This window comes from Cornus florida, unplaced genomic scaffold (assembly GCF_030987335.1).
Source record: "Cornus florida cultivar Cherokee Brave unplaced genomic scaffold, ASM3098733v1 CherokeeBrave_3.0.0_Hap2_Chr05, whole genome shotgun sequence".
In the NCBI taxonomy this organism is placed as follows: Eukaryota; Viridiplantae; Streptophyta; class Magnoliopsida; order Cornales; family Cornaceae; genus Cornus; species Cornus florida.
The window spans coordinates 5,519,809-5,528,144 of record NW_026775575.1 but is presented as its reverse complement, the minus strand read 5'-3'; the positions used below and the strand labels follow the sequence as shown (position 1 = coordinate 5,528,144).

Below are 8,336 nucleotides of genomic sequence, written 5' to 3'. Positions count from 1 at the left end.
ATGGCCGGTTTAACTGCTGGGCTGGCTGAGCTGGCGGTGGTGATGGAGATGGTATGTGCTCAGCCTCAGTGTCAGCCTTTGAAAAAGATGCCTTGGCTGAAGACTGTAGTCTGCTATCAGATAAGGGAGACTGAGGTGGAGTGGGCTCTGCTGGCTCCTCCTGAATGGGGTCCTGGGCATGAGATAGACTTACCTCGTCATCCAAACTCTGCCTGCCCCTACGGTGATAGTGTCCGTGAGCTACAGTCTTGACCCTAGCCATGGCCTGCAAAATAAAAGGAAAACTTGCAAAATGGGAGTCAGTGCCAGCATAAAGAATTAAAGCACAGTTGATAGAATCATGTATGTCAAATAGGATAGACAAAATAGATAAGGAACATGAATCTATGCAAGTGACAAGGAATGAGTGACCTGATGTGAAGAATGCTATACAGTATAAGTGTGGAATGCATGCAATATGGAAAACACAGGCATTGGGCATGTATGAGATAGCATGAAACATAAGAGATGGTGTGTGAGATGTGTGAAATAAATCTGTGAAGTTTGATCGATCATAAAAATGTTAGATCGATTCAAGTTCGATCGATCAAGAATAAGTGAGATCGATCTGTTACAGATCGATCGAATAAAAAGTTCGATCGATCGAACTGTGAGGTCGAAAAGTCACAGATCTATAACGTGGATGGCACGGGGCCTTCACGAACATGGTTGTGAGCCCATCTACACAACAAATTAACCTATTAGGTCACTTGGTTCGGCCCATATCTCCCAAAATCAAATCAAAGCAAGAACAATACAAAAACATATATACATATATATACACAGAGGTTGAAGCTTCTTCTATGGCAATAGGCATCATGAAAACAACCTAGATCTAACAGTTAAAGCATGTGTTCATGAAATCGAAGCTTGAATTAAAGAGGTGAGGTCTCAGATCTTACCGGAATCGAGAGAGAGGTTAAGATGAAAATGAGGTCCTAGATTCGAGAAGAGAGAGAGAGATTCAACGCTTGGGATGCTCGCCAGAGTCTCGACAAGGGTTTGAGATCGATTCTTGTGGAATCGATCGAATGACCCTAAATCGATTTTTAAAAACATTCCCTTGCTAGTTCGATCGATCAAACTGAATCCTTACATCGATCGAACTGACATCGATCTCTCCTCTTAAGTGACAAAGTATTTTTGGGATTTTTAAAAAATAAAAAATAAAAATAAATAAAATAAAAAGTAAAAATAATTTTAGGATTTTTTTGAAAAATATTTATTTATTTATATATATATATATATATATATATATATATATTTGAAAATTTTGAAATTAAGAAATTATAAACAAAGTCAAAACAAAGTCAAAATTGAAAAGCAAAGAACAAAGATCGATCTCCCCAAGATCGATCTCAGAATACCTTTGATCGATCGAGAATGCATAGATTTGAAGAAATGTTCAATCGATGAGACAAAGAGGATGCAGGCGATGCAGGTTCAAAATTTTTTCAACTGTTGGAACTGCAGATCGATCCAAGATAAAGTTGGATTGATCAAAGAACTAAAGATCGATCTAGGAACAAGTTCGAATGATGGGATAGAGAGCTGAAATATGTAGGTTTTGTTCGAACGATTAGACAGAGAGTGATTTGGATGCAGGTTTGATGCAGGTTGGAAAGTTCGATCAATCGAACTTATGCAAAATGCTCAATTTCAACATAAAAGTGCATGCAATCCTAATCACAATTCCTAGCAATGCATATGAACCCAAAGCCAATGTCTAGACTTCGCAAGAAATGGAATTAAAGATAGAAATGAGGGAAGAATAGGGTTTTGACACCCTACGAAATGTCTTGCTAGTCTTTAACGTCTCTAGCAAGACGTTGGGCTCTTTTAGACCGGATCAAACATCTTGTAGTGTATCCCCTCCTTGATGGGGTGATAAATGTTTTGAACTCCACCCAATAAACGGTTCTGTGATGGCCCAAGTTTTTCAACCCAGTGCGTCAGTGATGAACCGAAAGTTGATACGATAACGGATCCGAAATGCGCAAGCAAATGATAAACCAAGGTATTAAGAAATAAGAGTCACTTCCAAGACATCAATGTGATCCCCCATGAGATCACGAAACATAAAGAAAACAAAAACGGTAATAAGGTCAAAAATTATAAAATTTGCTACCCAAGGGGCAAAAAGGTCAATTCACAATAAAAGAGAGAAAATTGACTCAAAACAAGTCAAACAAGGTGAATATAACCTAATCTAATCATTTTGAAACACTCCAAGAGGTTCCATGAACATTGGCTAAGAATCCCACATAATGTCCTATCCCGGTTGGAGTGAAAACTGACACTACTTCACTAAAACATGGATAACTCGCACTGTGTTTGGAATCTATGAATGGGATTGGTATCATTGGAAATTTGACTCAAAATCCTTGAGTTTAGGCTCAAGAATCACCCCATTTGGATTAGAAACGAAGAAGTTATGACCCGTTGAAGTTAGATGATCAGTGTTGGAACTCCACAGAGACTAGTCTCGGGATCAAGCTATTTTGGTCGACCAAAATGGACTTTTGGATGAACGAAATGAAAGTGCTGAGACTTGAAATTATGAAGAAAATGTTTGTATTGCTTCGGTAGACCGAAATAAAGGTTCGGTCGACCAAAATGACTCATGAACAGTGCATTTGGCTACTGGAATGTGATTATACTGTGCACTGGCAATTCCATTTGCCATCGGTTGACCGAAATCGACCGAAACACCATGAAAAGCTGCTAAAAGGGCTGCTATGAGTCCATGGTGTTAAGGTTCAACCTCAACTTTGAATCCCATGATGTTTTGGTTCACAATGAATATGTAAAACTGATTTTTCATGAGTTTTGAGAATGTGAACATGTCAATAACTTTGATATGAATAAATAAACATAAAACATGGCCTCATACACATCATTTACAAGATTTTCATATGTCAAATCTCAAACTTTGGTTTAAATACACTTTCGATGCAAAGGTTGATACTAAAAGTGTCTAAGTACAAAAGTATACATGTTTGGCCCTTGGCCTCTTTACATACATGTTTATAATGTCAAAAGTAAATGTTTGAGTGTCATTACATATCAAGAAAGCTACTAAAGCTCCAAAAGTACCATACACCCATGGCATTCAAAATATGATATCAAAAGAAAGGCATGCTAAACACTTGCATGTCAATATACAAAAAATGCTTCATTTAGCTCAAAAGCTTCTAAGGATGATAAGCCTCCAAGAATATAGTCTCTTTACCTGAAAAACAACCCAAACCACTAGGGTGAGTAATCAAGTTACTTGTAGGATGTGGTGCATGCGCATACCCTACAGTTTCAAGTATAATGTGAACTAAACATAGACCATCACAAGGGTGCATTCCACCTAACGTCTATGTTCCCATGGTGCTCTAAGGGATCATCTCAAGCTATACAAATGTTGAAATAGTAAACATGTAACATCCAAGTATACATAAGCAAGTATACTACTCATATTAAAACTAAGATTTACCAAATCACAAGCTACAAGAAATCCATGATTTACAACTTGGAAAAGTAATGCGAAATCAAGTAATGGAAAGACTAGGATATGTGGCCACGAGACCATACGAGTTATTTTGGGTAATTATGACCCACAAGGTACTACCTAGTGTGCACTATGACTTAGGAGAATTCCTATCCTCCGTATTAGAGCCAAACTCTAGCCATCAAATATTTCATATCCTTACAAGCTTCAAAAAATCAACAAGTTCATGTCATTTATACAATCTCAATGCATGAACTACCAACCAAGCACAAGTAGGGTAAAACCACACAAACCATGCCCTAAGGTTTCATGTCTAAAGTGGCAAGCTAATGATACTACACATTATGCCACATAGATTTAATATTAATGTAGGCCACAATTACTAATTATGCAATATAGCAATTTACGTACAAGTAATTTCAAGTGATACTTACAAGACTTTTAATGAAATCTATATTACTTAACAACACAAGAGTAATTTCAAGATATTCATCATAAACCCTCAATGAAATCACAAGTATTAGGCAAATCATTAAACAAGAACCTACCTATACAATTTAATAGTCATATACATGCTTTAATCCATAAATCCTAAGTCAAGCATACAAAATCTCTATTTATATGCAAATACAAGAATTTTAAAGCATGTAATCAATATATATCAAGCTCCAATATATAGAAAACCCAAAGAGGATAAACATACAACCACCCCTACCTCAATAGAGAATTGAATCTCTATAATCTAAGCAACCAAGCCCTAAATATAAAACAAGTTTAGGGTTATTGAAGAGGAGAGTGAGAGGAATCTTTTCTCTCCCAAGGTTTTTACTCTAAGGTGTAAGGAAGTGAGCCAAATTGAAGGGAGAAGCTATGAACTAAGCTTTCCTCCAACGGTGGATTTGCTAGGGTTCAAGAGAGATAATGAAATGAAGAAGGTAAAGTGTAAAATGGTGAGTGGAAGGGCTAGAAATCCTCCACTCACTATGTGCTCTTGCACTACTTCTCTCTCACACACAATGCAAGACTAAACCTTGATCCTACACTTGTCACTAATCCAATGTCTCTTCCAAGACTAAATCCCAAGCCCACACTTGTCACAAATCAAAGGCTACATGTGCACTAATCTAAGGCCAACACATGGATGAATCTCCACCCACCAAATGTCAAGAAGTCATGGTGCCAAGTCTCTTCACCTAAATGTCAACAAATGGCTCCATGAGAGTGTGACAATTGTCACACTTTCCAAAAATTGCAAAATGGTCATTTTTCAAAATATCTTCTAAAATAAATTACAAAAAGGTCCCTAAAATGAAAAATAATTATTTTACATAATTACACTAAAACCCCAAAAGTTATAAATAATTACACTAAAGTATGCATTCATGCCTTTTACAAGAAAAGTACTAATCTAGCATGCTTTTCAAGAAAAGTAAAAATACTAATGTCATGGAAATCAAATACCATGAATGCATGCAAAACTGGAATCAAATCCGAGCACAACAAGTGAGGTTATGCAAGGAAAAACGAAAAATGGATAAAAGACAAAATAGAGAAAAGACAAAATATGAAAAAGATGAAAAAAGAAAATCGCCGAAAATGGAAAAAGAAGAAAAAGACCGAGTTATTACAGGTTCCCTAGAGAACTTGTTGGATTAAGCTCAGAAGACGTTTTCGGTTAAGCTCAAAAGACGTTTTCGGTCCTTGGTCAAAACAATCTTTGGGCTTCCACACCTTTTCAAAACAAGACTTTGAAGCAATTTTCTTTAAATGCAGGGTTGAAGATGGACTTTTTGAAACTTTGGTCTCACACAAAAACTCAATTCCTTCACTTTTAAGGTCATGACATTTCTCCACAACATTAACTTCTTCATGCTTGTCAAATGAATTGGGGGTTGGGTTAAAAATATTCAACTTTACCTTCATGTGGTCAAATGAGATCTTCATTATCCCCGTCCTATAATTAATGTTGGCATTTGCGGTTGCCAAGAAAGGACGGCCAAGGATAACGGGAATTTGGCTCTTAGGATTTGGGACCGGTTCCGTGTCAATGATAACGAAATCAACAGGAAAGAAGAATTTATCAATCTTAATCAATACGTCTTCAATGATACCCTAGGCTTTTTGATGGATTCGTTGGCAAGTTGTAAAACCACCGACGTCGGTTTCAAGTCTCCTAAGCCTAATTTGACATATACCGAGTATGGAAGAAGATTAACACTTGCTCCTAGGTCAAGAAGAGCCCGATTAATGATATGATCTCTAATGATGCATGAAGTGGTAGGTGAACCGGGGTCTTTAAACTTTGGAAGAGTGTTATGCTACAAAATTGAGCTTACTTGCTCGATTAAAACCACTTTCCTAGGTGCTTGGCTTTTGTTCTTCCTCTTTTGGGTGCGTAAGTCTTTAGAAACTTGGCATAAGCCGGAATTTGCTTGATTGCATCCAAAACCGGAAGATTGACTTTCACTTGCCTAAACACATCCATAATTTCATTTATTTTGGCCTTTTGCTTGTCAATTGAAATTGATCCTTTTAAGGCATCCGGAAATGGAGCTTTTGGCTCAAAAACCTTTTCAAAATTTTTCTTTAAAGTTTCTTCAACACAAGAAGTTTTGAAATCATTTTGCATATCTTTCCTTTCAAAATCACTTTTCAAATCACTTTTTAACACATTCTCGTTTGAAAAATCATGTATATGCAATGAAGGTGGAATAGGATGTGAAACGGGATGGGTGTCAACTTGTGGTTGTACCGGTTCACTCTCTTTATTGGACATACCCACTTGGTTGTTCACAATCTTCCCACTTCTCAAGGTAGTCACCGCATTGACATGCTTTATTATGTGACCTTCCGATGAGGAATGAGTCTCCACAACACATTGTTGCTTTTGTGGGGCATTCAAAGGCATTTTCCCTTTCTCTCTATCATTCAAAGTACTAGCTATTTGCCCTACTTGGGTTTCTAGCTTAGCAATGGATTGAGAATGAGAATGAAGCAATTGAGTGTCAGCCTCTAGAGTGCCTAGAGCGGTCAAAACTTTCTCTTCAAAAGCGAGACTCCTAGCATTTCCTTGAGAATAAGATGGTTGATTAGGAAAATGAGAATTAGAGAATTGGTTTCCTTGTGATTAGAATGGTCTATATCCTTGGGAACCTTGGCTTTGCATTGGAGGTGGAATATATTTCCCTTGGAAACCGCCTTGGGGAGGGTTTGAGCCTTCCCCTTGGTTTTTCCAAGAGAAATTCAGGTGATTCCTCCAACTAGGATTATAATGATTGCCATAAGGATTGTTCCCTTGATTAACAAAAGTTGCATTGACTTATTCAGGATGCTCACTTTGCATATGTCTATGGGGACAGTTGGAAGTAGAATGTAAAACACTTGAACAAGTCATACATGTCTCATTGGATGCATGATGGGAATGGTTAGGGATGGAAGATACTTGATTTGTCGAGTTTTGGTTGATCAAGAATTGATCAAACCTTTGAGATAAGGATTTCATCTCGGCGGCTATTTCATTAGAGTGGTCGACTTGATGTAAGCCAACATTCTTCCTACCACTAGAATTTCTACCATTCTTCGAAGATAAAGTTTGATGCAAAGAATTCTCACTCATGCTCTCATAAAGACTCCACACGTCATCCTCATGCCTATTAATGTAAGAGCCACCCATGGAAGCATCAACCATGCCCTTGTAATTGTCCGATAAGCTCTTAAAGAAATATTGAACTAATTGCCATTTGGGCATGTCATGATGTGGACATTTCCTAAGCAATTCATTAAAGCATTCCCATGCCTCATGAAATGTTTCCCCATCCCCGTGTGAAAACTCTTGAATTGAGGTTCTCATGGCATTGGTCTTAGAAACCGGATAGTACTTCTTCAAGAACTTTTGTTGCATTTCTGCCCAAGAAGTTATTGAAAAAGGTCTAAGATTGTTAAACTAATATTTTGCCTTGTCTTTAAGGGTGAATGGAAAAAGTTTAAGCCTTAAGACCTCTTCCGGCATGTCCGTGTATCTTACGGTGGAACATACTTCAAGAAACTCATCCAAATGCTTGTAAGGTTCTTCACTTGGAAGTCCATGATAGTTAGGAAGCATTTGAATAGTTTGTGGTTTGATCTCATAGTGGTGTGCTCTAAATAGTGGTAATTGAATGCATGTGGGTGCATTGTATTCATTTGGCACATATTGATCTCTTAAAGCAAGGGGAGGATTAACAATTAGAGGTGCAACATGGGCACCTTGATTGCCTTGAATGATGGGAGGTGGTGGAGCATAGATTGGCCCTGGCATTCCCAATGGGACTTGGCTTTGTTGTTGTGGTGGATGAACAAATGGCCTTGGCATGCCTAATGAAACTTGCATGTTATTATGATGCACATTGGGGTGGAGGACGCCTTGTTGGTCTATGTGACCGAGGTCCTCCACATGGTCCTTATTGTGTCCTTCCATTGATGAAATGGATTAACTAGAACTTCCTCTTCCCCTAGGCTTTCGAACAATGGATTCAAGATGAAAATTTAAAGGGACAAGAGTGGGTCTCAATGATCTACGACCATGCATGCACAATGCAACACAACAAGCAATAATGACAAACACTTCACAACAATTCAATCAACAAACTTCCTCCATAAACAATGATCCCATACTCCCATGCTTTAACAATAATATGTAAGAAAAGTAAATTGCCTCCACGCGGGCTTACGATTTATCTAAGAATTGAAATACAAGCCTGCACGCGGCCCGACGATTTAACTAGAGATTGAGTAAGAAAAAGCTCACAAAGTTCCTTTA

The 8,336-nt window shown here is 37.8% G+C and overlaps 1 pseudogene; it reads left to right on the top strand.

The window, feature by feature from the left end:
• The first annotated feature begins 7,284 nt into the window (after positions 1-7,284).
• On the top strand, positions 7,285-7,383 carry LOC132310760 (small nucleolar RNA R71; annotated as a pseudogene).
• The last annotated feature ends 953 nt before the right edge of the window (positions 7,384-8,336 follow it).